This window comes from Salmo salar, chromosome 07 (assembly GCF_965601325.2).
Source record: "Salmo salar chromosome 07, fSalSal1, whole genome shotgun sequence".
NCBI lineage: Eukaryota > Metazoa > Chordata > Actinopteri > Salmoniformes > Salmonidae > Salmo > Salmo salar.
This window is the reverse complement of record NC_138297.1, coordinates 7003855-7028347: the sequence shown is the minus strand read 5'-3', so window position 1 is coordinate 7028347 and position 24493 is coordinate 7003855. Positions and strand designations below refer to the sequence as shown.

Below are 24493 nucleotides of genomic sequence, written 5' to 3'. Positions count from 1 at the left end.
AATGCCATCACCTAGATGGTCATAAGTGCTGCAGGCACATATGTTCCTGTTAAAAATGTAATCTGCTGAGTTTGGTGGTTTCGTGGAGATGCTGGAGATTGAACCCAGGTCCTCATTCAAGCAACCAACACTCTCTTCCGATGAGCTACATCCCCTTTGATTGCAAGTAGTTGCGTTTGGGGATAGAGAAAAAGTGAACCGACGGTAAAGAATGCTGTTTAGCCCCCTCACTGCGAAATCGCTTTTGCCTTCTCCACGATGTTCTAGTGGTTAGGATTCTGCGCTCTTACCGCCGCGTCCCGGGGTTTGTTCCCGGTCAGGGAATAATTTGCTTCTGGGGAAACACTAGGCAAAAATCAAAAACTTGGCACAACTGCAGAAAAAGTTATCCTCGTGTGAGCCAGTGACCGAAGGATTGTTGCAATTTTAAGTACTCTCTGCTGTTCTAGCAACATTCCTATCAAAGGTAAACAACTGATGATTTCGGGCACTCAGGGAAAGTTAATTTGTTTGTCAAGCACATGTCAAAGTGCACTGCTGTCAAAACGTTGGCGTAAGCCACAAGAAAATACACAATCCTTCGAGCCGGATTTGAACCAGCGACCTAAGGATTGCTGCACTTTCACCTACAGTCCTCCGCTCTACCAACTGAGCTATCGAAGGTTGTCAGATTTAGACAAATGCCATCAACTAGATGGTCAGAAGTGCTGCAGACACATATGTTCCCGTTAAAAAAGTAATCTGCTGAGTTTGGTGGTTTCGTGGAGATGCTGGAGATTGAACCCAGGTCCTCATTCAAGCAACCAACACTCTCTTCCGCTGAGCTACATCCCCTTTGATTGCAAGTAGTTGGCTTTGGGGATAGAGAAAAAGTGAGCCGACGGTAAAGAATGCTGTTTAGCCCCCTCACTGCGAAATCGCTTTTGCCTTCTCCAAGATGTTCTAGTGGTTAGGATTCTGCGCTCTTACCGCCGCGTCCCGGGGTTTGTTCCCGGTCAGGGAATAATTTGCTTCTGGGGAAACACTAGGCAAAAATCAAAAACTTGGCACAACTGCAGAAAAAGTTATCCTCGTGTGAGCCAGTGACCGAAGGATTGTTGCAAATTTAAGTACTCTCTGCTGCTCTACCAACATTCCTATCAAAGGTCAACAATTGAAGATTTCAGCACTCAGGGAAAGTTAATTTGTTTGTCAAGCACATGTCAAAGTGCACTGCTGTCAAAACGTTGGCTTAAGCCACAAGAAAATACACAATCCTTCGAGCCGGATTTGAACCAGTGACCTAAGGATTGCTGCACTTTCACCTACAGTCCTCCGCTCTACCAACTGAGCTATTGAAGGTTGTCAGATTTAGACAAATGCCATCACCTAGATGGTCATAAGTGCTGCAGGCACATATGTTCCTGTTAAAAATGTAATCTGCTGAGTTTGGTGGTTTCGTGGAGATGCTGGAGATTGAACCCAGGTCCTCATTCAAGCAACCAACACTCTCTTCCGATGAGCTACATCCCCTTTGATTGCAAGTAGTTGCGTTTGGGGATAGAGAAAAAGTGAGCCGACGGTAAAGAATGCTGTTTAGCCCCCTCACTGCGAAATCGCTTTTGCCTTCTCCACGATGTTCTAGTGGTTAGGATTCTGCGCTCTCACCGCCGCGTCCCGGGGTTTGTTCCCGGTCAGGGAATAATTTGCTTCTGGGGAAACACTAGGCAAAAATCAAAAACTTGGCACAACTGCAGAAAAAGTTATCCTCGTGTGAGCCAGTGACCGAAGGATTGTTGCAATTTTAAGTACTCTCTGCTGTTCCAGCAACATTCCTATCAAAGGTAAACAATTGATGATTTCAGGCACTCAGGGAAAGTTAATTTGTTTGTCAAGCACATGTCAAAGTGCACTGCTGTCAAAACGTTGGCGTAAGCCACAAGAAAATCCACAATCCTTCGAGCCGGATTTGAACCAGCGACCTAAGGATTGCTGCACTTTCACCTACAGTCCTCCGCTCTACCAACTGAGCTATCGAAGGTTGTCAGATTTAGACAAATGCCATCACCTAGATGGTCAGAAGTGCTGCAGACACATATGTTCCCGTTAAAAAAGTAATCTGCTGAGTTTGGTGGTTTCGTGGAGATGCTGGAGATTGAACCCAGGTCCTCATTCAAGCAACCAACACTCTCTTCCGCTGAGCTACATCCCCTTTGATTGCAAGTAGTTGGCTTTGGGGATAGAGAAAAAGTGAGCCGACGGTAAAGAATGCTGTTTAGCCCCCTCACTGCGAAATCGCTTTTGCCTTCTCCACGATGTTCTAGTGGTTAGGATTCTGCGCTCTTACCGCCGCGTCCCGGGGTTTGTTCCCGGTCAGGGAATAATTTGCTTCTGGGGAAACACTAGGCAAAAATCAAAAACTTGGCACAACTGCAGAAAAAGTTATCCTCGTGTGAGCCGGTGACCGAAGGATTGTTGCAAGTTTAAGTACTCTCTGCTGTTCTAGCAACATTCCTATCAAAGGTCAACAATTGATGATTTCGGCACTCAGGGAAAGTTAATTTGTTTGTCAAGCACATGTCAAAGTGCACTGCTGTCAAAACGTTGGCGTAAGCCACAAGAAAATACACAATCCTTCGAGCCGGATTTGAACCAGCGACCTAAGGATTGCTGCTCTTTCACCTACAGTCCTCCGCTCTACCAACTGAGCTATCGAAGGTTGTCAGATTTAGACAAATGCCATCAACTAGATGGTCAGAAGTGCTGCAGACACATATGTTCCCGTTAAAAAAGTAATCTGCTGAGTTTGGTGGTTTCGTGGAGATGCTGGAGATTGAACCCAGGTCCTCATTCAAGCAACCAACACTCTCTTCCGCTGAGCTACATCCCCTTTGATTGCAAGTAGTTGGCTTTGGGGATAGAGAAAAAGTGAGCCGACGGTAAAGAATGCTGTTTAGCCCCCTCACTGCGAAATCGCTTTTGCCTTCTCCACGATGTTCTAGTGGTTAGGATTCTGCGCTCTTACCGCCGCGTCCCGGGGTTTGTTCCCGGTCAGGGAATAATTTGCTTCTGGGGAAACACTAGGCAAAAATCAAAAACTTGGCACAACTGCAGAAAAAGTTATCCTCGTGTGAGCCAGTGACCGAAGGATTGTTGCAATTTTAAGTACTCTCTGCTGTTCTAGCAACATTCCTATCAAAGGTAAACAATTGATGATTTCGGGCACTCAGGGAAAGTTAATTTGTTTGTCAAGCACATGTCAAAGTGCACTGCTGTCAAAACGTTGGCGTAAGCCACAAGAAAATCCACAATCCTTCGAGCCGGATTTGAACCAGCGACCTAAGGATTGCTGCACTTTCACCTACAGTCCTCCGCTCTACCAACTGAGCTATCGAAGGTTGTCAGATTTAGACAAATGCCATCACCTAGATGGTCAGAAGTGCTGCAGACACATATGTTCCCGTTAAAAAAGTAATCTGCTGAGTTTGGTGGTTTCGTGGAGATGCTGGAGATTGAACCCAGGTCCTCATTCAAGCAACCAACACTCTCTTCCGCTGAGCTACATCCCCTTTGATTGCAAGTAGTTGGCTTTGGGGATAGAGAAAAAGTGAGCCGACGGTAAAGAATGCTGTTTAGCCCCCTCACTGCGAAATCGCTTTTGCCTTCTCCACGATGTTCTAGTGGTTAGGATTCTGCGCTCTTACCGCCGCGTCCCGGGGTTTGTTCCCGGTCAGGGAATAATTTGCTTCTGGGGAAACACTAGGCAAAAATCAAAAACTTGGCACAACTGCAGAAAAAGTTATCCTCGTGTGAGCCGGTGACCGAAGGATTGTTGCAAGTTTAAGTACTCTCTGCTGTTCTAGCAACATTCCTATCAAAGGTCAACAATTGATGATTTCGGCACTCAGGGAAAGTTAATTTGTTTGTCAAGCACATGTCAAAGTGCACTGCTGTCAAAACGTTGGCGTAAGCCACAAGAAAATACACAATCCTTCGAGCCGGATTTGAACCAGCGACCTAAGGATTGCTGCTCTTTCACCTACAGTCCTCCGCTCTACCAACTGAGCTATCGAAGGTTGTCAGATTTAGACAAATGCCATCAACTAGATGGTCAGAAGTGCTGCAGACACATATGTTCCCGTTAAAAAAGTAATCTGCTGAGTTTGGTGGTTTCGTGGAGATGCTGGAGATTGAACCCAGGTCCTCATTCAAGCAACCAACACTCTCTTCCGCTGAGCTACATCCCCTTTGATTGCAAGTAGTTGGCTTTGGGGATAGAGAAAAAGTGAGCCGACGGTAAAGAATGCTGTTTAGCCCCCTCACTGCGAAATCGCTTTTGCCTTCTCCACGATGTTCTAGTGGTTAGGATTCTGCGCTCTTACCGCCGCGTCCCGGGGTTTGTTCCCGGTCAGGGAATAATTTGCTTCTGGGGAAACACTAGGCAAAAATCAAAAACTTGGCACAACTGCAGAAAAAGTTATCCTCGTGTGAGCCAGTGACCGAAGGATTGTTGCAAATTTAAGTACTCTCTGCTGCTCTACCAACATTCCTATCAAAGGTCAACAAATGAAGATTTCAGCACTCAGGGAAAGTTAATTTGTTTGTCAAGCACATGTCAAAGTGCACTGCTGTCAAAACGTTGGCTTAAGCCACAAGAAAATACACAATCCTTCGAGCCGGATTTGAACCAGCGACCTAAGGATTGCTGCACTTTCACCTACAGTCCTCCGCTCTACCAACTGAGCTATCGAAGGTTGTCAGATTTAGACAAATGCCATCACCTAGATGGTCATAAGTGCTGCAGGCACATATGTTCCCGTTAAAAATGTAATCTGCTGAGTTTGGTGGTTTCGTGGAGATGCTGGAGATTGAACCCAGGTCCTCATTCAAGCAACCAACACTCTCTTCCGCTGAGCTACATCCCCTTTGATTGCAAGTAGTTGCGTTTGGGGATAGAGAAAAAGTGAGCCGACGGTAAAGAATGCTGTTTAGCCCCCTCACTGCGAAATCGCTTTTGCCTTCTCCACGATGTTCTTGTGGTTAGGATTCTGCGCTCTCACCGCCGCGTCCCGGGGTTTGTTCCCGGTCAGGGAATAATTTGCTTCTGGGGAAACACTAGGCAAAAATCAAAAACTTGGCACAACTGCAGAAAAAGTTATCCTCGTGTGAGCAAGTGACCGAAGGATTGTTGCAATTTTAAGTACTCTCTGCTGCTCTACCAACATTCCTATCAAAGGTCAACAATCGAAGATTTTGGAACTCAGGGAAAGTTAATTTGTTTGTCAAGCGCATGTCAAAGTGCACCGCTGTCAAAACGTTGGCGTAAGCCACAAGAAAATACTCAATCCTTCAAGCCGGATTTGAACCAGCGACCTAAGGATTGCTGCACTTTCACCTACAGTCCTCCGCTCTACCAACTGAGCTATTGAAGGTTGTCAGATTTAGACAAATGCCATCACCTAGATGGTCATAAGTGCTGCAGGCACATATGTTCCTGTTAAAAATGTAATCTGCTGAGTTTGGTGGTTTCGTGGAGATGCTGGAGATTGAACCCAGGTCCTCATTCAAGCAACCAACACTCTCTTCCGATGAGCTACATCCCCTTTGATTGCAAGTAGTTGCGTTTGGGGATAGAGAAAAAGTGAGCCGACGGTAAAGAATGCTGTTTAGCCCCCTCACTGCGAAATCGCTTTTGCCTTCTCCACGATGTTCTAGTGGTTAGGATTCTGCGCTCTCACCGCCGCGTCCCGGGGTTTGTTCCCGGTCAGGGAATAATTTGCTTCTGGGGAAACACTAGGCAAAAATCAAAAACTTGGCACAACTGCAGAAAAAGTTATCCTCGTGTGAGCCAGTGACCGAAGGATTGTTGCAATTTTAAGTACTCTCTGCTGTTCTAGCAACATTCCTATCAAAGGTAAACAATTGATGATTTCGGGCACTCAGGGAAAGTTAATTTGTTTGTCAAGCACATGTCAAAGTGCACTGCTGTCAAAACGTTGGCGTAAGCCACAAGAAAATACACAATCCTTCGAGCCGGATTTGAACCAGCGACCTAAGGATTGCTGCACTTTCACCTACAGTCCTCCGCTCTACCAACTGAGCTATCGAAGGTTGCCAGATTTAGACAAATGCCATCACCTAGATGGTCAGAAGTGCTGCAGACACATATGTTCCCGTTAAAAAAGTAATCTGCTGAGTTTGGTGGTTTCGTGGAGATGCTGGAGATTGAACCCAGGTCCTCATTCAAGCAACCAACACTCTCTTCCGCTGAGCTACATCCCCTTTGATTGCAAGTAGTTGGCTTTGGGGATAGAGAAAAAGTGAGCCGACGGTAAAGAATGCTGTTTAGCCCCCTCACTGCGAAATCGCTTTTGCCTTCTCCACGATGTTCTAGTGGTTAGGATTCTGCGCTCTTACCGCCGCGTCCCGGGGTTTGTTCCCGGTCAGGGAATAATTTGCTTCTGGGGAAACACTAGGCAAAAATCAAAAACTTGGCACAACTGCAGAAAAAGTTATCCTCGTGTGAGCCGGTGACCGAAGGATTGTTGCAAGTTTAAGTACTCTCTGCTGTTCTAGCAACATTCCTATCAAAGGTCAACAATTGATGATTTCGGCACTCAGGGAAAGTTAATTTGTTTGTCAAGCACATGTCAAAGTGCACTGCTGTCAAAACGTTGGCGTAAGCCACAAGAAAATACACAATCCTTCGAGCCGGATTTGAACCAGCGACCTAAGGATTGCTGCACTTTCACCTACAGTCCTCCGCTCTACCAACTGAGCTATCGAAGGTTGTCAGATTTAGACAAATGCCATCAACTAGATGGTCAGAAGTGCTGCAGACACATATGTTCCCGTTAAAAAAGTAATCTGCTGAGTTTGGTGGTTTCGTGGAGATGCTGGAGATTGAACCCAGGTCCTCATTCAAGCAACCAACACTCTCTTCCGCTGAGCTACATCCCCTTTGATTGCAAGTAGTTGGCTTTGGGGATAGAGAAAAAGTGAGCCGACGGTAAAGAATGCTGTTTAGCCCCCTCACTGCGAAATCGCTTTTGCCTTCTCCACGATGTTCTAGTGGTTAGGATTCTGCGCTCTTACCGCCGCGTCCCGGGGTTTGTTCCCGGTCAGGGAATAATTTGCTTCTGGGGAAACACTAGGCAAAAATCAAAAACTTGGCACAACTGCAGAAAAAGTTATCCTCGTGTGAGCCAGTGACCGAAGGATTGTTGCAAATTTAAGTACTCTCTGCTGCTCTACCAACATTCCTATCAAAGGTCAACAATTGAAGATTTCAGCACTCAGGGAAAGTTAATTTGTTTGTCAAGCACATGTCAAAGTGCACTGCTGTCAAAACGTTGGCGTAAGCCACAAGAAAATACACAATCCTTCGAGCCGGATTTGAACCAGCGACCTAAGGATTGCTGCACTTTCACCTACAGTCCTCCGCTCTACCAACTGAGCTATCGAAGGTTGTCAGATTTAGACAAATGCCATCAACTAGATGGTCAGAAGTGCTGCAGACACATATGTTCCCGTTAAAAAAGTAATCTGCTGAGTTTGGTGGTTTCGTGGAGATGCTGGAGATTGAACCCAGGTCCTCATTCAAGCAACCAACACTCTCTTCCGCTGAGCTACATCCCCTTTGATTGCAAGTAGTTGGCTTTGGGGATAGAGAAAAAGTGAGCCGACGGTAAAGAATGCTGTTTAGCCCCCTCACTGCGAAATCGCTTTTGCCTTCTCCACGATGTTCTAGTGGTTAGGATTCTGCGCTCTTACCGCCGCGTCCCGGGGTTTGTTCCCGGTCAGGGAATAATTTGCTTCTGGGGAAACACTAGGCAAAAATCAAAAACTTGGCACAACTGCAGAAAAAGTTATCCTCGTGTGAGCCAGTGACCGAAGGATTGTTGCAAATTTAAGTACTCTCTGCTGCTCTACCAACATTCCTATCAAAGGTCAACAATTGAAGATTTCAGCACTCAGGGAAAGTTAATTTGTTTGTCAAGCACATGTCAAAGTGCACTGCTGTCAAAACGTTGGCTTAAGCCACAAGAAAATACACAATCCTTCGAGCCGGATTTGAACCAGCGACCTAAGGATTGCTGCACTTTCACCTACAGTCCTCCGCTCTACCAACTGAGCTATCGAAGGTTGTCAGATTTAGACAAATGCCATCACCTAGATGGTCATAAGTGCTGCAGGCACATATGTTCCCGTTAAAAATGTAATCTGCTGAGTTTGGTGGTTTCGTGGAGATGCTGGAGATTGAACCCAGGTCCTCATTCAAGCAACCAACACTCTCTTCCGCTGAGCTACATCCCCTTTGATTGCAAGTAGTTGCGTTTGGGGATAGAGAAAAAGTGAGCCGACGGTAAAGAATGCTGTTTAGCCCCCTCACTGCGAAATCGCTTTTGCCTTCTCCACGATGTTCTCGTGGTTAGGATTCTGCGCTCTCACCGCCGCGTCCCGGGGTTTGTTCCCGGTCAGGGAATAATTTGCTTCTGGGGAAACACTAGGCAAAAATCAAAAACTTGGCACAACTGCAGAAAAAGTTATCCTCGTGTGAGCCAGTGACCGAAGGATTGTTGCAATTTTAAGTACTCTCTGCTGCTCTACCAACATTCCTATCAAAGGTCAACAATCGAAGATTTTGGAACTCAGGGAAAGTTAATTTGTTTGTCAAGCGCATGTCAAAGTGCACCGCTGTCAAAACGTTGGCGTAAGCCACAAGAAAATACTCAATCCTTCAAGCCGGATTTGAACCAGCGACCTAAGGATTGCTGCACTTTCACCTACAGTCCTCCGCTCTACCAACTGAGCTATTGAAGGTTGTCAGATTTAGACAAATGCCATCACCTAGATGGTCATAAGTGCTGCAGGCACATATGTTCCTGTTAAAAATGTAATCTGCTGAGTTTGGTGGTTTCGTGGAGATGCTGGAGATTGAACCCAGGTCCTCATTCAAGCAACCAACACTCTCTTCCGATGAGCTACATCCCCTTTGATTGCAAGTAGTTGGCTTTGGGGATAGAGAAAAAGTGAGCCGACGGTAAAGAATGCTGTTTAGCCCCCTCACTGCGAAATCGCTTTTGCCTTCTCCACGATGTTCTAGTGGTTAGGATTCTGCGCTCTCACCGCCGCGTCCCGGGGTTTGTTCCCGGTCAGGGAATAATTTGCTTCTGGGGAAACACTAGGCAAAAATCAAAAACTTGGCACAACTGCAGAAAAAGTTATCCTCGTGTGAGCCGGTGACCGAAGGATTGTTGCAAGTTTAAGTACTCTCTGCTGTTCTAGCAACATTCCTATCAAAGGTCAACAATTGATGATTTCGGCACTCAGGGAAAGTTAATTTGTTTGTCAAGCACATGTCAAAGTGCACTGCTGTCAAAACGTTGGCGTAAGCCACAAGAAAATACACAATCCTTCGAGCCGGATTTGAACCAGCGACCTAAGGATTGCTGCACTTTCACCTACAGTCCTCCGCTCTACCAACTGAGCTATCGAAGGTTGTCAGATTTAGACAAATGCCATCAACTAGATGGTCAGAAGTGCTGCAGACACATATGTTCCCGTTAAAAAAGTAATCTGCTGAGTTTGGTGGTTTCGTGGAGATGCTGGAGATTGAACCCAGGTCCTCATTCAAGCAACCAACACTCTCTTCCGCTGAGCTACATCCCCTTTGATTGCAAGTAGTTGCGTTTGGGGATAGAGAAAAAGTGAGCCGACGGTAAAGAATGCTGTTTAGCCCCCTCACTGCAAAATCGCTTTTGCCTTCTCCACGATGTTCTAGTGGTTAGGATTCTGCGCTCTTACCGCCGCGTCCCGGGATTTGTTCCCGGTCAGGGAATAATTTGCTTCTGGGGAAACACTAGGCAAAAATCAAAAACTTGGCACAACTGCAGAAAAAGTTATCCTCGTGTGAGCCAGTGACCGAAGGATTGTTGGAAATTTAAGTACTCTCTGCTGCTCTACCAACATTCCTATCAAAGGTCAACAATTGAAGATTTCAGCACTCAGGGAAAGTTAATTTGTTTGTCAAGCACATGTCAAAGTGCACTGCTGTCAAAATGTTGGCTTAAGCCACAAGGAAATACACAATCCTTCGAGCCGGATTTGAACCAGCGACCTAAGGATTGCTGCACTTTCACCTACAGTCCTCCGCTCTACCAACTGAGCTATCGAAGGTTGTCAGATTTAGACAAATGCCATCACCTAGATGGTCATAAGTGCTGCAGGCACATATGTTCCCGTTAAAAATGTAATCTGCTGAGTTTGGTGGTTTCGTGGAGATGCTGGAGATTGAACCCAGGTCCTCATTCAAGCAACCAACACTCTCTTCCGCTGAGCTACATCCCCTTTGATTGCAAGTAGTTGCGTTTGGGGATAGAGAAAAAGTGAGCCGACGGTAAAGAATGCTGTTTAGCCCCCTCACTGCGAAATCGCTTTTGCCTTCTCCACGATGTTCTCGTGGTTAGGATTCTGCGCTCTCACCGCCGCGTCCCGGGGTTTGTTCCCGGTCAGGGAATAATTTGCTTCTGGGGAAACACTAGGCAAAAATCAAAAACTTGGCACAACTGCAGAAAAAGTTATCCTCGTGTGAGCCAGTGACCGAAGGATTGTTGCAATTTTAAGTACTCTCTGCTGCTCTACCAACATTCCTATCAACGGTCAACAATCGAAGATTTTGGAACTCAGGGAAAGTTAATTTGTTTGTCAAGCGCATGTCAAAGTGCACCGCTGTCAAAACGTTGGCGTAAGCCACAAGAAAATACTCAATCCTTCAAGCCGGATTTGAACCAGCGACCTAAGGATTGCTGCACTTTCACCTACAGTCCTCCGCTCTACCAACTGAGCTATTGAAGGTTGTCAGATTTAGACAAATGCCATCACCTAGATGGTCATAAGTGCTGCAGGCACATATGTTCCTGTTAAAAATGTAATCTGCTGAGTTTGGTGGTTTCGTGGAGATGCTGGAGATTGAACCCAGGTCCTCATTCAAGCAACCAACACTCTCTTCCGATGAGCTACATCCCCTTTGATTGCAAGTAGTTGCGTTTGGGGATAGAGAAAAAGTGAGCCGACGGTAAAGAATGCTGTTTAGCCCCCTCACTGCGAAATCGCTTTTGCCTTCTCCACGATGTTCTAGTGGTTAGGATTCTGCGCTCTCACCGCCGCGTCCCGGGGTTTGTTCCCGGTCAGGGAATAATTTGCTTCTGGGGAAACACTAGGCAAAAATCAAAAACTTGGCACAACTGCAGAAAAAGTTATCCTCGTGTGAGCCAGTGACCGAAGGATTGTTGCAATTTTAAGTACTCTCTGCTGTTCTAGCAACATTCCTATCAAAGGTAAACAATTGATGATTTCGGGCACTCAGGGAAAGTTAATTTGTTTGTCAAGCACATGTCAAAGTGCACTGCTGTCAAAACGTTGGCGTAAGCCACAAGAAAATACACAATCCTTCGAGCCGGATTTGAACCAGCGACCTAAGGATTGCTGCACTTTCACCTACAGTCCTCCGCTCTACCAACTGAGCTATCGAAGGTTGTCAGATTTAGACAAATGCCATCACCTAGATGGTCAGAAGTGCTGCAGACACATATGTTCCCGTTAAAAAAGTAATCTGCTGAGTTTGGTGGTTTCGTGGAGATGCTGGAGATTGAACCCAGCTCCTCATTCAAGCAACCAAAACTCTCTCCCGCTGAGCTACATCCCCTTTGATTGCAAGTAGTTGGCTTTGGGGATAGAGAAAAAGTGAGCCGACGGTAAAGAATGTTGTTTAGCCCCCTCACTGCGAAATCGCCTTTGCCTTCTCCACGATGTTCTAGTGGTTAGGATTCTGCGCTCTTACCGCCGCGTCCCGGGGTTTGTTCCCGGTCAGGGAATAATTTGCTTCTGGGGAAACACTAGGCAAAAATCAAAAACTTGGCACAACTGCAGAAAAAGTTATCCTCGTGTGAGACGGTGACCGAAGGATTGTTGCAAGTTTAAGTACTCTCTGCTGTTCTAGCAACATTCCTATCAAAGGTCAACAATTGAAGATTTCAGCACTCAGGGAAAGTTAATTTGTTTGTCAAGCACATGTCAAAGTGCACTGCTGTCAAAACGTTGGCTTAAGCCACAAGAAAATACACAATCCTTCGAGCCGGATTTGAACCAGCGACCTAAGGATTGCTGCACTTTCACCTACAGTCCTCCGCTCTACCAACTGAGCTATCGAAGGTTGTCAGATTTAGACAAATGCCATCACCTAGATGGTCATAAGTGCTGCAGGCACATATGTTCCCGTTAAAAAAGTAATCTGCTGAGTTTGGTGGTTTCGTGGAGATGCTGGAGATTGAACCCAGGTCCTCATTCAAGCAACCAACACTCTCTTCCGCTGAGCTACATCCCCTTTGATTGCAAGTAGTTGCGTTTGGGGATAGAGAAAAAGTGAGCCGACGGTAAAGAATGCTGTTTAGCCCCCTCACTGCGAAATCGCTTTTGCCTTCTCCACGATGTTCTAGTGGTTAGGATTCTGCGCTCTTACCGCCGCGTCCCGGGATTTGTTCCCGGTCAGGGAATAATTTGCTTCTGGGGAAACACTAGGCAAAAATCAAAAACTTGGCACAACTGCAGAAAAAGTTATCCTCGTGTGAGCCAGTGACCGAAGGATTGTTGGAAATTTAAGTACTCTCTGCTGCTCTACCAACATTCCTATCAAAGGTCAACAATTGAAGATTTCAGCACTCAGGGAAAGTTAATTTGTTTGTCAAGCACATGTCAAAGTGCACTGCTGTCAAAACGTTGGCTTAAGCCACAAGAAAATACACAATCCTTCGAGCCAAATTTGAACCAGCGACCTAAGGATTGCTGCACTTTCACCTACAGTCCTCCGCTCTACCAACTGAGCTATCGAAGGTTGTCAGATTTAGACAAATGCCATCACCTAGATGGTCATAAGTGCTGCAGGCACATATGTTCCCGTTAAAAATGTAATCTGCTGAGTTTGGTGGTTTCGTGGAGATGCTGGAGATTGAACCCAGGTCCTCATTCAAGCAACCAACACTCTCTTCCGCTGAGCTACATCCCCTTTGATTGCAAGTAGTTGCGTTTGGGGATAGAGAAAAAGTGAGCCGACGGTAAAGAATGCTGTTTAGCCCCCTCACTGCGAAATCACTTTTGCCTTCTCCACGATGTTCTCGTGGTTAGGATTCTGCGCTCTCACCGCCGCGTCCCGGGGTTTGTTCCCGGTCAGGGAATAATTTGCTTCTGGGGAAACACTAGGCAAAAATCAAAAACTTGGCACAACTGCAGAAAAAGTTATCCTCGTGTGAGCCAGTGACCGAAGGATTGTTGCAATTTTAAGTACTCTCTGCTGCTCTACCAACATTCCTATCAAAGGTCAACAATCGAAGATTTTGGAACTCAGGGAAAGTTAATTTGTTTGTCAAGCGCATGTCAAAGTGCACCGCTGTCAAAACGTTGGCGTAAGCCACAAGAAAATACTCAATCCTTCGAGCCGGATTTGAAACAGCGACCTAAGGATTGCTGCACTTTCACCTACAGTCCTCCGCTCTACCAACTGAGCTATCGAAGGTTGTCTAATTTAGACAAATGCCATCACCTAGATGGTCAGAAGGACGGCAGACACATATGTTCCCGTTAAAAATGTAATCTGCTGAGTTTGGTGGTTTCGTGGAGATGCTGGAGATTGAACCCAGGTCCTCATTCAAGCAACCAACACTCTCTTCCGCTGAGCTACATCCCCTTTGATTGCAAGTAGTTGCGTTTGGGGATAGAGAAAAAGTGAGCCGACGGTAAAGAATGCTGTTTAGCCCCCTCACTGCGAAATCGCTTTTGCCTTCTCCACGATGTTCTAGTGGTTAGGATTCTGCGCTCTTACCGCCGCGTCCCGGGGTTTGTTCCCGGTCAGGGAATAATTTGCTTCTGGGGAAACACTAGGCAAAAATCAAAAACTTGGCACAACTGCAGAAAAAGTTATCCTCGTGTGAGCCAGTGACCGAAGGATTGTTGCAAATTTAAGTACTCTCTGCTGCTCTACCAACATTCCTATAAAAGGTCAACAAATGAAGATTTCAGCACTCAGGGAAAGTTAATTTGTTTGTCAAGCACATGTCAAAGTGCACTGCTGTCAAAACGTTGGCTTAAGCCACAAGAAAATACACAATCCTTCGAGCCGGATTTGAACCAGCGACCTAAGGATTGCTGCACTTTCACCTACAGTCCTCCGCTCTACCAACTGAGCTATCGAAGGTTGTCAGATTTAGAAAAATGCCATCACCTAGATGGTCATAAGTGCTGCAGGCACATATGTTCCCGTTAAAAATGTAATCTGCTGAGTTTGGTGGTTTCGTGGAGATGCTGGAGATTGAACCCAGGTCCTCATTCAAGCAACCAACACTCTCTTCCGCTGAGCTACATCCCCTTTGATTGCAAGTAGTTGCGTTTGGGGATAGAGAAAAAGTGAGCCGACGGTAAAGAATGCTGTTTAGCCCCCTCACTGCGAAATCGCTTTTGCCTTCTCCACGATGTTCTCGTGGTTAGGATTCTGCGCTCTCACCGCCGCGTCCCGGGGTTTGTTCCCGGTCAGGGAATAATTTGCTTCTGGGGAAACACTAGGCAAAAATCAAAAACTTGGCACAACTGCAGAAAAAGTTATCCTCGTGTGAGCCAGTGACCGAAGGATTGTTGCAATTTTAAGTACTCTCTGCTGCTCTACCAACATTCCTATCAAAGGTCAACAATCGAAGATTTTGGAACTCAGGGAAAGTTAATTTGTTTGTCAAGCGCATGTCAAAGTGCACCGCTGTCAAAACGTTGGCGTAAGCCACAAGAAAATACTCAATCCTTCAAGCCGGATTTGAACCAGCGACCTAAGGATTGCTGCACTTTCACCTACAGTCCTCCGCTCTACCAACTGAGCTATTGAAGGTTGTCAGATTTAGACAAATGCCATCACCTAGATGGTCATAAGTGCTGCAGGCACATATGTTCCTGTTAAAAATGTAATCTGCTGAGTTTGGTGGTTTCGTGGAGATGCTGGAGATTGAACCCAGGTCCTCATTCAAGCAACCAACACTCTCTTCCGATGAGCTACATCCCCTTTGATTGCAAGTAGTTGCGTTTGGGGATAGAGAAAAAGTGAGCCGACGGTAAAGAATGCTGTTTAGCCCCCTCACTGCGAAATCGCTTTTGCCTTCTCCACGATGTTCTAGTGGTTAGGATTCTGCGCTCTCACCGCCGCGTCCCGGGGTTTGTTCCCGGTCAGGGAATAATTTGCTTCTGGGGAAACACTAGGCAAAAATCAAAAACTTGGCACAACTGCAGAAAAAGTTATCCTCGTGTGAGCCAGTGACCGAAGGATTGTTGCAATTTTAAGTACTCTCTGCTGTTCTAGCAACATTCCTATCAAAGGTAAACAATTGATGATTTCGGGCACTCAGGGAAAGTTAATTTGTTTGTCAAGCACATGTCAAAGTGCACTGCTGTCAAAACGTTGGCGTAAGCCACAAGAAAATACACAATCCTTCGAGCCGGATTTGAACCAGCGACCTAAGGATTGCTGCACTTTCACCTACAGTCCTCCGCTCTACCAACTGAGCTATCGAAGGTTGCCAGATTTAGACAAATGCCATCACCTAGATGGTCAGAAGTGCTGCAGACACATATGTTCCCGTTAAAAAAGTAATCTGCTGAGTTTGGTGGTTTCGTGGAGATGCTGGAGATTGAACCCAGGTCCTCATTCAAGCAACCAACACTCTCTTCCGCTGAGCTACATCCCCTTTGATTGCAAGTAGTTGGCTTTGGGGATAGAGAAAAAGTGAGCCGACGGTAAAGAATGCTGTTTAGCCCCCTCACTGCGAAATCGCTTTTGCCTTCTCCACGATGTTCTAGTGGTTAGGATTCTGCGCTCTTACCGCCGCGTCCCGGGGTTTGTTCCCGGTCAGGGAATAATTTGCTTCTGGGGAAACACTAGGCAAAAATCAAAAACTTGGCACAACTGCAGAAAAAGTTATCCTCGTGTGAGCCGGTGACCGAAGGATTGTTGCAAGTTTAAGTACTCTCTGCTGTTCTAGCAACATTCCTATCAAAGGTCAACAATTGATGATTTCGGCACTCAGGGAAAGTTAATTTGTTTGTCAAGCACATGTCAAAGTGCACTGCTGTCAAAACGTTGGCGTAAGCCACAAGAAAATACACAATCCTTCGAGCCGGATTTGAACCAGCGACCTAAGGATTGCTGCACTTTCACCTACAGTCCTCCGCTCTACCAACTGAGCTATCGAAGGTTGTCAGATTTAGACAAATGCCATCAACTAGATGGTCAGAAGTGCTGCAGACACATATGTTCCCGTTAAAAAAGTAATCTGCTGAGTTTGGTGGTTTCGTGGAGATGCTGGAGATTGAACCCAGGTCCTCATTCAAGCAACCAACACTCTCTTCCGCTGAGCTACATCCCCTTTGATTGCAAGTAGTTGGCTTTGGGGATAGAGAAAAAGTGAGCCGACGGTAAAGAATGCTGTTTAGCCCCCTCACTGCGAAATCGCTTTTGCCTTCTCCACGATGTTCTAGTGGTTAGGATTCTGTGCTCTTACCGCCGCGTCCCGGGATTTGTTCCCGGTCAGGGAATAATTTGCTTCTGGGGAAACACTAGGCAAAAATCAAAAACTTGGCACAACTGCAGAAAAAGTTATCCTCGTGTGAGCCAGTGACCGAAGGATTGTTGGAAATTTAAGTACTCTCTGCTGCTCTACCAACATTCCTATCAAAGGTCAACAATTGAAGATTTCAGCACTCAGGGAAAGTTAATTTGTTTGTCAAGCACATGTCAAAGTGCACTGCTGTCAAAACGTTGGCGTAAGCCACAAGAAAAAACACAATCCTTCGAGCCGGATTTGAACCAGCGACCTAAGGACTGCTGCACTTTCACCTACAGTCCTCCGCTCTACCAACTGAGCTATCGAAGGTTGTCAGATTTAGACAAATGCAATCAACTAGATGGTCAGAAGTGCTGCAGACACATATGTTCCCGTTAAAAAAGTAATCTGCTGAGTTTGGTGGTTTCGTGGAGATGCTGGAGATTGAACCCAGGTCCTCATTCAAGCAACCAACACTCTCTTCCGCTGAGCTACATCCCCTTTGATTGCAAGTAGTTGCGTTTGGGGATAGAGAAAAAGTGAGCCGACGGTAAAGAATGCTGTTTAGCCCCCTCACTGCGAAATCGCTTTAGCCTTCTCCACGATGTTCTCGTGGTTAGGATTCTGCGCTCTCACCGCCGCGTCCCGGGGTTTGTTCCCGGTCAGGGAATAATTTGCTTCTGGGGAAACACTAGGCAAAAATCAAAAACTTGGCACAACTGCAGAAAAAGTTATCCTCGTGTGAGCCAGTGACCGAAGGATTGTTGCAATTTTAAGTACTCTCTGCTGCTCTACCAACATTCCTATCAAAGGTCAACAATCGAAGATTTTGGAACTCAGGGAAAGTTAATTTGTTTGTCAAGCGCATGTCAAAGTGCACCGCTGTCAAAACGTTGGCGTAAGCCACAAGAAAATACTCAATCCTTCGAGCCGGATTTGAAACAGCGACCTAAGGATTGCTGCACTTTCACCTACTGTCCTCCGCTCTACCAACTGAGCTATCGAAGGTTGTCTAATTTAGACAAATGCCATCACCTAGATGGTCAGAAGGACGGCAGACACATATGTTCCCGTTAAAAATGTAATCTGCTGAGTTTGGTGGTTTCGTGGAGATGCTGGAGATTGAACCCAGGTCCTCATTCAAGCAACCAACACTCTCTTCCGCTGAGCTACATCCCCTTTGATTGCAAGTAGTTGCGTTTGGGGATAGAGAAAAAGTGAGCCGACGGTAAAGAATGCTGTTTAGCCCCCTCACTGCGAAATCGCTTTTGCCTTCTCCACGATGTTCTAGTGGTTAGGATTCTGCGCTCTTACCGCCGCGTCCCGGGGTTTGTTCCCGGTCAGGGAATAATTTGCTTCTGGGGAAACACTAGGCAAAAATCAAAAACTTGGCACAACTGCAGAAAAAGTTATCCTCGTGTGAGCCAGTGACCGAAGGATTGTTGCAAATTTAAGTACTCTCTGCTGCTCTACCAACATTCCTATCAAAGGTCAACAAATGAAGATTTCAGCACTCAGGGAAAGTTAATTTGTTTGTCAAGCACATGTCAAAGTGCACTGCTGTCAAAACGTTGGCTTAAGCCACAAGAAAATACACAATCCTTCGAGCCGGATTTGAACCAGCGACCTAAGGATTGCTGCACTTTCACCTACAGTCCTCCGCTCTACCAACTGAGCTATCGAAGGTTGTCAGATTTAGACAAATGCCATCACCTAGATGGTCATAAGTGCTGCAGGCACATATGTTCCCGTTAAAAATGTAATCTGCTGAGTTTGGTGGTTTCGTGGAGATGCTGGAGATTGAACCCAGGTCCTCATTCAAGCAACCAACACTCTCTTCCGCTGAGCTACATCCCCTTTGATTGCAAGTAGTTGCGTTTGGGGATAGAGAAAAAGTGAGCCGACGGTAAAGAATGCTGTTTAGCCCCCTCACTGCGAAATCGCTTTTGCCTTCTCCACGATGTTCTCGTGGTTAGGATTCTGCGCTCTCACCGCCGCGTCCCGGGGTTTGTTCCCGGTCAGGGAATAATTTGCTTCTGGGGAAACACTAGGCAAAAATCAAAAACTTGGCACAACTGCAGAAAAAGTTATCCTCGTGTGAGCCAGTGACCGAAGGATTGTTGCAATTTTAAGTACTCTCTGCTGCTCTACCAACATTCCTATCAAAGGTCAACAATCGAAGATTTTGGAACTCAGGGAAAGTTAATTTGTTTGTCAAGCGCATGTCAAAGTGCACCGCTGTCAAAACGTTGGCGTAAGCCACAAGAAAATACACAATCCTTCAAGCCGGATTTGAACCAGCGACCTAAGGATTGCTGCACTTTCACCTACAGTCCTCCGCTCTACCAACTGAGCTATTGAAGGTTGTAAGATTTAGACAAATGCCATCACCTAGATGGTCATAAGTGCTGCAGGCACATATGTTCCTGTTAAAAATGTAATCTGCTGAGTTTGGTGGTTTCGTGGAGATGCTGGAGATTGAACCCAGGTCCTCATTCAAGCAACCAACACTCTCTTCCGATGAGCTACATCCCCTTTGATTGCAAGTAGTTGCGTTTGGGGATAGAGAAAAAGTGAGCCGACGGTAAAGAATGCTGTTTAGCCCCCTCACTGCGAAATCGCTTTTGCCTTCTCCACGATGTTCTAGTGGTTAGGATTCTGCGCTCTTACCGCCGCGTCCCGGGGTTTGTTCCCGGTTAGGGAATAATTTGCTTCTGGGGAAACACTAGGCAAAAATCAAAAACTTGGCACAACTGCAGAAAAAGTTATCCTCGTGTGAGCCAGTGACCGAAGGATTGTTGCAAATGTAAGTACTCTCTGCTGCTCTACCAACATTCCTATCAAAGGTCAACAAATGAAGATTTCAGCACTCAGGGAAAGTTAATTTGTTTGTCAAGCACATGTCAAAGTGCACTGCTGTCAAAACGTTGGCTTAAGCCACAAGAAAATACACAATCCTTCGAGCCGGATTTGAACCAGCGACCTAAGGATTGCTGCACTTTCACCTACAGTCCTCCGCTCTACCAACTGAGCTATCGAAGGTTGTCAGATTTAGACAAATGCCATCACCTAGATGGTCATAAGTGCTGCAGGCACATATGTTCCCGTTAAAAATGTAATCTGCTGAGTTTGGTGGTTTCGTGGAGATGCTGGAGATTGAACCCAGGTCCTCATTCAAGCAACCAACACTCTCTTCCGCTGAGCTACATCCCCTTTGATTGCAAGTAGTTGCGTTTGGGGATAGAGAAAAAGTGAGCCGACGGTAAAGAATGCTGTTTAGCCCCCTCACTGCGAAATCGCTTTTGCCTTCTCCACGATGTTCTCGTGGTTAGGATTCTGCGCTCTCACCGCCGCGTCCCGGGGTTTGTTCCCGGTCAGGGAATAATTTGCTTCTGGGGAAACACTAGGCAAAAATCAAAAACTTGGCACAACTGCAGAAAAAGTTATCCTCGTGTGAGCCAGTGACCGAAGGATTGTTGCAATTTTAAGTACTCTCTGCTGCTCTACCAACATTCCTATCAAAGGTCAACAATCGAAGATTTTGGAACTCAGGGAAAGTTAATTTGTTTGTCAAGCGCATGTCAAAGTGCACCGCTGTCAAAACGTTGGCGTAAGCCACAAGAAAATACTCAATCCTTCAAGCCGGATTTGAACCAGCGACCTAAGGATTGCTGCACTTTCACCTACAGTCCTCCGCTCTACCAACTGAGCTATTGAAGGTTGTCAGATTTAGACAAATGCCATCACCTAGATGGTCATAAGTGCTGCAGGCACATATGTTCCTGTTAAAAATGTAATCTGCTGAGTTTGGTGGTTTCGTGGAGATGCTGGAGATTGAACCCAGGTCCTCATTCAAGCAACCAACACTCTCTTCCGATGAGCTACATCCCCTTTGATTGCAAGTAGTTGCGTTTGGGGATAGAGAAAAAGTGAGCCGACGGTAAAGAATGCTGTTTAGCCCCCTCACTGCGAAATCGCTTTTGCCTTCTCCACGATGTTCTAGTGGTTAGGATTCTGCGCTCTCACCGCCGCGTCCCGGGGTTTGTTCCCGGTCAGGGAATAATTTGCTTCTGGGGAAACACTAGGCAAAAATCAAAAACTTGGCACAACTGCAGAAAAAGTTATCCTCGTGTGAGCCAGTGACCGAAGGATTGTTGCAATTTTAAGTACTCTCTGCTGTTCTAGCAACATTCCTATCAAAGGTAAACAATTGATGATTTCGGGCACTCAGGGAAAGTTAATTTGTTTGTCAAGCACATGTCAAAGTGCACTGCTGTCAAAACGTTGGCGTAAGCCACAAGAAAATACACAATCCTTCGAGCCGGATTTGAACCAGCGACCTAAGGATTGCTGCACTTTCACCTACAGTCCTCCGCTCTACCAACTGAGCTATCGAAGGTTGCCAGATTTAGACAAATGCCATCACCTAGATGGTCAGAAGTGCTGCAGACACATATGTTCCCGTTAAAAAAGTAATCTGCTGAGTTTGGTGGTTTCGTGGAGATGCTGGAGATTGAACCCAGGTCCTCATTCAAGCAACCAACACTCTCTTCCGCTGAGCTACATCCCCTTTGATTGCAAGTAGTTGGCTTTGGGGATAGAGAAAAAGTGAGCCGACGGTAAAGAATGCTGTTTAGCCCCCTCACTGCGAAATCGCTTTTGCCTTCTCCACGATGTTCTAGTGGTTAGGATTCTGCGCTCTTACCGCCGCGTCCCGGGGTTTGTTCCCGGTCAGGGAATAATTTGCTTCTGGGGAAACACTAGGCAAAAATCAAAAACTTGGCACAACTGCAGAAAAAGTTATCCTCGTGTGAGCCGGTGACCGAAGGATTGTTGCAAGTTTAAGTACTCTCTGCTGTTCTAGCAACATTCCTATCAAAGGTCAACAATTGATGATTTCGGCACTCAGGGAAAGTTAATTTGTTTGTCAAGCACATGTCAAAGTGCACTGCTGTCAAAACGTTGGCGTAAGCCACAAGAAAATACACAATCCTTCGAGCCGGATTTGAACCAGCGACCTAAGGATTGCTGCACTTTCACCTACAGTCCTCCGCTCTACCAACTGAGCTATCGAAGGTTGTCAGATTTAGACAAATGCCATCAACTAGATGGTCAGAAGTGCTGCAGACACATATGTTCCCGTTAAAAAAGTAATCTGCTGAGTTTGGTGGTTTCGTGGAGATGCTGGAGATTGAACCCAGGTCCTCATTCAAGCAACCAACACTCTCTTCCGCTGAGCTACATCCCCTTTGATTGCAAGTAGTTGGCTTTGGGGATAGAGAAAAAGTGAGCCGACGGTAAAGAATGCTGTTTAGCCCCCTCACTGCGAAATCGCTTTTGCCTTCTCCACGATGTTCTAGTGGTTAGGATTCTGTGCTCTTACCGCCGCGTCCCGGGATTTGTTCCCGGTCAGGGAATAATTTGCTTCTGGGGAAACACTAGGCAAAAATCAAAAACTTGGCACAACTGCAGAAAAAGTTATCCTCGTGTGAGCCAGTGACCGAAGGATTGTTGGAAATTTAAGTACTCTCTGCTGCTCTACCAACATTCCTATCAAAGGTCAACAATTGAAGATTTCAGCACTCAGGGAAAGTTAATTTGTTTGTCAAGCACATGTCAAAGTGCACTGCTGTCAAAACGTTGGCGTAAGCCACAAGAAAATACACAATCCTTCGAGCCGGATTTGAACCAGCGACCTAAGGATTGCTGCACTTTCACCTACAGTCCTCCGCTCTACCAACTGAGCTATCGAAGGTTGTCAGATTTAGACAAATGCCATCACCTAGATGGTCATAAGTGCTGCAGGCACATATGTTCCTGTTAAAAATGTAATCTGCTGAGTTTGGTGGTTTCGTGGAGATGCTGGAGATTGAACCCAGGTCCTCATTCAAGCAACCAACACTCTCTTCCGATGAGCTACATCCCCTTTGATTGAAAGTAGTTGGCTTTGGGGATAGAGAAAAAGTGAGCCGACGGTAAAGAATGCTGTTTAGCCCCCTCACTGCGAAATCGCTTTTGCCTTCTCCACGATGTTCTAGTGGTTAGGATTCTGCGCTCTTACCGCCGCGTCCCGGGGTTTGTTCCCGGTCAGGGAATAATTTGCTTCTGGGGAAACACTAGGCAAAAATCAAAAACTTGGCACAACTGCAGAAAAAGTTATCCTCGTGTGAGCCGGTGACCGAAGGATTGTTGCAAGTTTAAGTACTCTCTGCTGTTCTAGCAACATTCCTATCAAAGGTCAACAATTGATGATTTCGGCACTCAGGGAAAGTTAATTTGTTTGTCAAGCACATGTCAAAGTGCACTGCTGTCAAAACGTTGGCGTAAGCCACAAGAAAATACACAATCCTTCGAGCCGGATTTGAACCAGCGACCTAAGGATTGCTGCACTTTCACCTACAGTCCTCCGCTCTACCAACTGAGCTATCGAAGGTTGTCAGATTTAGACAAATGCCATCAACTAGATGGTCAGAAGTGCTGCAGACACATATGTTCCCGTTAAAAAAGTAATCTGCTGAGTTTGGTGGTTTCGTGGAGATGCTGGAGATTGAACCCAGGTCCTCATTCAAGCAACCAACACTCTCTTCCGCTGAGCTACATCCCCTTTGATTGCAAGTAGTTGGCTTTGGGGATAGAGAAAAAGTGAGCCGACGGTAAAGAATGCTGTTTAGCCCCCTCACTGCGAAATCGCTTTTGCCTTCTCCACGATGTTCTAGTGGTTAGGATTCTGCGCTCTTACCGCCGCGTCCCGGGATTTGTTCCCGGTCAGGGAATAATTTGCTTCTGGGGAAACACTAGGCAAAAATCAAAAACTTGGCACAACTGCAGAAAAAGTTATCCTCGTGTGAGCCAGTGACCGAAGGATTGTTGGAAATTCTAAGTACTCTCTGCTGCTCTACCAACATTCCTATCAAAGGTCAACAATTGAAGATTTCAGCACTCAGGGAAAGTTAATTTGTTTGTCAAGCACATGTCAAAGTGCACTGCTGTCAAAACGTTGGCTTAAGCCACAAGGAAATACACAATCCTTCGAGCCGGATTTGAACCAGCGACCTAAGGATTGCTGCACTTTCACCTACAGTCCTCCGCTCTACCAACTGAGCTATCGAAGGTTGTCAGATTTAGACAAATGCCATCACCTAGATGGTCATAAGTGCTGCAGGCACATATGTTCCCGTTAAAAATGTAATCTGCTGAGTTTGGTGGTTTCGTGGAGATGCTGGAGATTGAACCCAGGTCCTCATTCAAGCAACCAACACTCTCTTCCGCTGAGCTACATCCCCTTTGATTGCAAGTAGTTGCGTTTGGGGATAGAGAAAAAGTGAGCCGACGGTAAAGAATGCTGTTTAGCCCCCTCACTGCGAAATCGCTTTTGCCTTCTCCACGATGTTCTCGTGGTTAGGATTCTGCGCTCTCACCGCCGCGTCCCGGGGTTTGTTCCCGGTCAGGGAATAATTTGCTTCTGGGGAAACACTAGGCAAAAATCAAAAACTTGGCACAACTGCAGAAAAAGTTATCCTCGTGTGAGCCAGTGACCGAAGGATTGTTGCAATTTTAAGTACTCTCTGCTGCTCTACCAACATTCCTATCAAAGGTCAACAATCGAAGATTTTGGAACTCAGGGAAAGTTAATTTGTTTGTCAAGCGCATGTCAAAGTGCACCGCTGTCAAAACGTTGGCGTAAGCCACAAGAAAATACTCAATCCTTCAAGCCGGATTTGAACCAGCGACCTAAGGATTGCTGCACTTTCACCTACAGTCCTCCGCTCTACCAACTGAGCTATTGAAGGTTGTCAGATTTAGACAAATGCCATCACCTAGATGGTCATAAGTGCTGCAGGCACATATGTTCCTGTTAAAAATGTAATCTGCTGAGTTTGGTG

The 24493-nt window shown here is 46.1% G+C and overlaps 33 non-coding genes across 33 annotated transcripts; all 33 read right to left on the bottom strand.

The window, feature by feature from the left end:
• Window positions 1–576: 576 nt before the first annotated feature.
• trnay-gua (transfer RNA tyrosine (anticodon GUA)) lies at window positions 577–663 on the bottom strand. The gene is given in 2 exon segments: window positions 577–612; window positions 627–663. It is a non-coding gene; the product is annotated as a tRNA-Tyr (tRNA).
• Window positions 664–1933: 1270 nt separating this feature from the next.
• Window positions 1934–2020, bottom strand: trnay-gua (transfer RNA tyrosine (anticodon GUA)). Its single transcript is given in 2 exon segments — window positions 1934–1969; window positions 1984–2020. It is a non-coding gene; the product is annotated as a tRNA-Tyr (tRNA).
• A 591-nt stretch (window positions 2021–2611) lies between these two features.
• On the bottom strand, window positions 2612–2698 carry trnay-gua (transfer RNA tyrosine (anticodon GUA)). The gene is given in 2 exon segments: window positions 2612–2647; window positions 2662–2698. It is a non-coding gene; the product is annotated as a tRNA-Tyr (tRNA).
• Window positions 2699–3290: 592 nt separating this feature from the next.
• Window positions 3291–3377, bottom strand: trnay-gua (transfer RNA tyrosine (anticodon GUA)). Its single transcript is given in 2 exon segments — window positions 3291–3326; window positions 3341–3377. It is a non-coding gene; the product is annotated as a tRNA-Tyr (tRNA).
• A 591-nt stretch (window positions 3378–3968) lies between these two features.
• On the bottom strand, window positions 3969–4055 carry trnay-gua (transfer RNA tyrosine (anticodon GUA)). The gene is given in 2 exon segments: window positions 3969–4004; window positions 4019–4055. It is a non-coding gene; the product is annotated as a tRNA-Tyr (tRNA).
• Window positions 4056–4646: 591 nt separating this feature from the next.
• trnay-gua (transfer RNA tyrosine (anticodon GUA)) lies at window positions 4647–4733 on the bottom strand. The gene is given in 2 exon segments: window positions 4647–4682; window positions 4697–4733. It is a non-coding gene; the product is annotated as a tRNA-Tyr (tRNA).
• Window positions 4734–5324: 591 nt separating this feature from the next.
• Window positions 5325–5411, bottom strand: trnay-gua (transfer RNA tyrosine (anticodon GUA)). Its single transcript is given in 2 exon segments — window positions 5325–5360; window positions 5375–5411. It is a non-coding gene; the product is annotated as a tRNA-Tyr (tRNA).
• Window positions 5412–6003: 592 nt separating this feature from the next.
• Window positions 6004–6090, bottom strand: trnay-gua (transfer RNA tyrosine (anticodon GUA)). The gene is given in 2 exon segments: window positions 6004–6039; window positions 6054–6090. It is a non-coding gene; the product is annotated as a tRNA-Tyr (tRNA).
• Window positions 6091–6681: 591 nt separating this feature from the next.
• trnay-gua (transfer RNA tyrosine (anticodon GUA)) lies at window positions 6682–6768 on the bottom strand. Its single transcript is given in 2 exon segments — window positions 6682–6717; window positions 6732–6768. It is a non-coding gene; the product is annotated as a tRNA-Tyr (tRNA).
• Window positions 6769–7359: 591 nt separating this feature from the next.
• trnay-gua (transfer RNA tyrosine (anticodon GUA)) lies at window positions 7360–7446 on the bottom strand. Its single transcript is given in 2 exon segments — window positions 7360–7395; window positions 7410–7446. It is a non-coding gene; the product is annotated as a tRNA-Tyr (tRNA).
• A 591-nt stretch (window positions 7447–8037) lies between these two features.
• Window positions 8038–8124, bottom strand: trnay-gua (transfer RNA tyrosine (anticodon GUA)). Its single transcript is given in 2 exon segments — window positions 8038–8073; window positions 8088–8124. It is a non-coding gene; the product is annotated as a tRNA-Tyr (tRNA).
• A 591-nt stretch (window positions 8125–8715) lies between these two features.
• On the bottom strand, window positions 8716–8802 carry trnay-gua (transfer RNA tyrosine (anticodon GUA)). Its single transcript is given in 2 exon segments — window positions 8716–8751; window positions 8766–8802. It is a non-coding gene; the product is annotated as a tRNA-Tyr (tRNA).
• A 591-nt stretch (window positions 8803–9393) lies between these two features.
• trnay-gua (transfer RNA tyrosine (anticodon GUA)) lies at window positions 9394–9480 on the bottom strand. The gene is given in 2 exon segments: window positions 9394–9429; window positions 9444–9480. It is a non-coding gene; the product is annotated as a tRNA-Tyr (tRNA).
• Window positions 9481–10071: 591 nt separating this feature from the next.
• trnay-gua (transfer RNA tyrosine (anticodon GUA)) lies at window positions 10072–10158 on the bottom strand. Its single transcript is given in 2 exon segments — window positions 10072–10107; window positions 10122–10158. It is a non-coding gene; the product is annotated as a tRNA-Tyr (tRNA).
• A 591-nt stretch (window positions 10159–10749) lies between these two features.
• On the bottom strand, window positions 10750–10836 carry trnay-gua (transfer RNA tyrosine (anticodon GUA)). Its single transcript is given in 2 exon segments — window positions 10750–10785; window positions 10800–10836. It is a non-coding gene; the product is annotated as a tRNA-Tyr (tRNA).
• Window positions 10837–11428: 592 nt separating this feature from the next.
• Window positions 11429–11515, bottom strand: trnay-gua (transfer RNA tyrosine (anticodon GUA)). Its single transcript is given in 2 exon segments — window positions 11429–11464; window positions 11479–11515. It is a non-coding gene; the product is annotated as a tRNA-Tyr (tRNA).
• A 591-nt stretch (window positions 11516–12106) lies between these two features.
• On the bottom strand, window positions 12107–12193 carry trnay-gua (transfer RNA tyrosine (anticodon GUA)). Its single transcript is given in 2 exon segments — window positions 12107–12142; window positions 12157–12193. It is a non-coding gene; the product is annotated as a tRNA-Tyr (tRNA).
• Window positions 12194–13462: 1269 nt separating this feature from the next.
• On the bottom strand, window positions 13463–13549 carry trnay-gua (transfer RNA tyrosine (anticodon GUA)). The gene is given in 2 exon segments: window positions 13463–13498; window positions 13513–13549. It is a non-coding gene; the product is annotated as a tRNA-Tyr (tRNA).
• Window positions 13550–14140: 591 nt separating this feature from the next.
• Window positions 14141–14227, bottom strand: trnay-gua (transfer RNA tyrosine (anticodon GUA)). The gene is given in 2 exon segments: window positions 14141–14176; window positions 14191–14227. It is a non-coding gene; the product is annotated as a tRNA-Tyr (tRNA).
• Window positions 14228–14818: 591 nt separating this feature from the next.
• trnay-gua (transfer RNA tyrosine (anticodon GUA)) lies at window positions 14819–14905 on the bottom strand. Its single transcript is given in 2 exon segments — window positions 14819–14854; window positions 14869–14905. It is a non-coding gene; the product is annotated as a tRNA-Tyr (tRNA).
• A 592-nt stretch (window positions 14906–15497) lies between these two features.
• Window positions 15498–15584, bottom strand: trnay-gua (transfer RNA tyrosine (anticodon GUA)). Its single transcript is given in 2 exon segments — window positions 15498–15533; window positions 15548–15584. It is a non-coding gene; the product is annotated as a tRNA-Tyr (tRNA).
• A 591-nt stretch (window positions 15585–16175) lies between these two features.
• trnay-gua (transfer RNA tyrosine (anticodon GUA)) lies at window positions 16176–16262 on the bottom strand. The gene is given in 2 exon segments: window positions 16176–16211; window positions 16226–16262. It is a non-coding gene; the product is annotated as a tRNA-Tyr (tRNA).
• A 591-nt stretch (window positions 16263–16853) lies between these two features.
• Window positions 16854–16940, bottom strand: trnay-gua (transfer RNA tyrosine (anticodon GUA)). The gene is given in 2 exon segments: window positions 16854–16889; window positions 16904–16940. It is a non-coding gene; the product is annotated as a tRNA-Tyr (tRNA).
• A 1269-nt stretch (window positions 16941–18209) lies between these two features.
• On the bottom strand, window positions 18210–18296 carry trnay-gua (transfer RNA tyrosine (anticodon GUA)). The gene is given in 2 exon segments: window positions 18210–18245; window positions 18260–18296. It is a non-coding gene; the product is annotated as a tRNA-Tyr (tRNA).
• A 591-nt stretch (window positions 18297–18887) lies between these two features.
• trnay-gua (transfer RNA tyrosine (anticodon GUA)) lies at window positions 18888–18974 on the bottom strand. The gene is given in 2 exon segments: window positions 18888–18923; window positions 18938–18974. It is a non-coding gene; the product is annotated as a tRNA-Tyr (tRNA).
• A 591-nt stretch (window positions 18975–19565) lies between these two features.
• Window positions 19566–19652, bottom strand: trnay-gua (transfer RNA tyrosine (anticodon GUA)). Its single transcript is given in 2 exon segments — window positions 19566–19601; window positions 19616–19652. It is a non-coding gene; the product is annotated as a tRNA-Tyr (tRNA).
• Window positions 19653–20243: 591 nt separating this feature from the next.
• trnay-gua (transfer RNA tyrosine (anticodon GUA)) lies at window positions 20244–20330 on the bottom strand. The gene is given in 2 exon segments: window positions 20244–20279; window positions 20294–20330. It is a non-coding gene; the product is annotated as a tRNA-Tyr (tRNA).
• Window positions 20331–20922: 592 nt separating this feature from the next.
• trnay-gua (transfer RNA tyrosine (anticodon GUA)) lies at window positions 20923–21009 on the bottom strand. Its single transcript is given in 2 exon segments — window positions 20923–20958; window positions 20973–21009. It is a non-coding gene; the product is annotated as a tRNA-Tyr (tRNA).
• Window positions 21010–21600: 591 nt separating this feature from the next.
• Window positions 21601–21687, bottom strand: trnay-gua (transfer RNA tyrosine (anticodon GUA)). Its single transcript is given in 2 exon segments — window positions 21601–21636; window positions 21651–21687. It is a non-coding gene; the product is annotated as a tRNA-Tyr (tRNA).
• Window positions 21688–22278: 591 nt separating this feature from the next.
• On the bottom strand, window positions 22279–22365 carry trnay-gua (transfer RNA tyrosine (anticodon GUA)). The gene is given in 2 exon segments: window positions 22279–22314; window positions 22329–22365. It is a non-coding gene; the product is annotated as a tRNA-Tyr (tRNA).
• A 591-nt stretch (window positions 22366–22956) lies between these two features.
• trnay-gua (transfer RNA tyrosine (anticodon GUA)) lies at window positions 22957–23043 on the bottom strand. The gene is given in 2 exon segments: window positions 22957–22992; window positions 23007–23043. It is a non-coding gene; the product is annotated as a tRNA-Tyr (tRNA).
• Window positions 23044–23635: 592 nt separating this feature from the next.
• trnay-gua (transfer RNA tyrosine (anticodon GUA)) lies at window positions 23636–23722 on the bottom strand. The gene is given in 2 exon segments: window positions 23636–23671; window positions 23686–23722. It is a non-coding gene; the product is annotated as a tRNA-Tyr (tRNA).
• Window positions 23723–24313: 591 nt separating this feature from the next.
• trnay-gua (transfer RNA tyrosine (anticodon GUA)) lies at window positions 24314–24400 on the bottom strand. The gene is given in 2 exon segments: window positions 24314–24349; window positions 24364–24400. It is a non-coding gene; the product is annotated as a tRNA-Tyr (tRNA).
• Window positions 24401–24493: the final 93 nt, after the last annotated feature.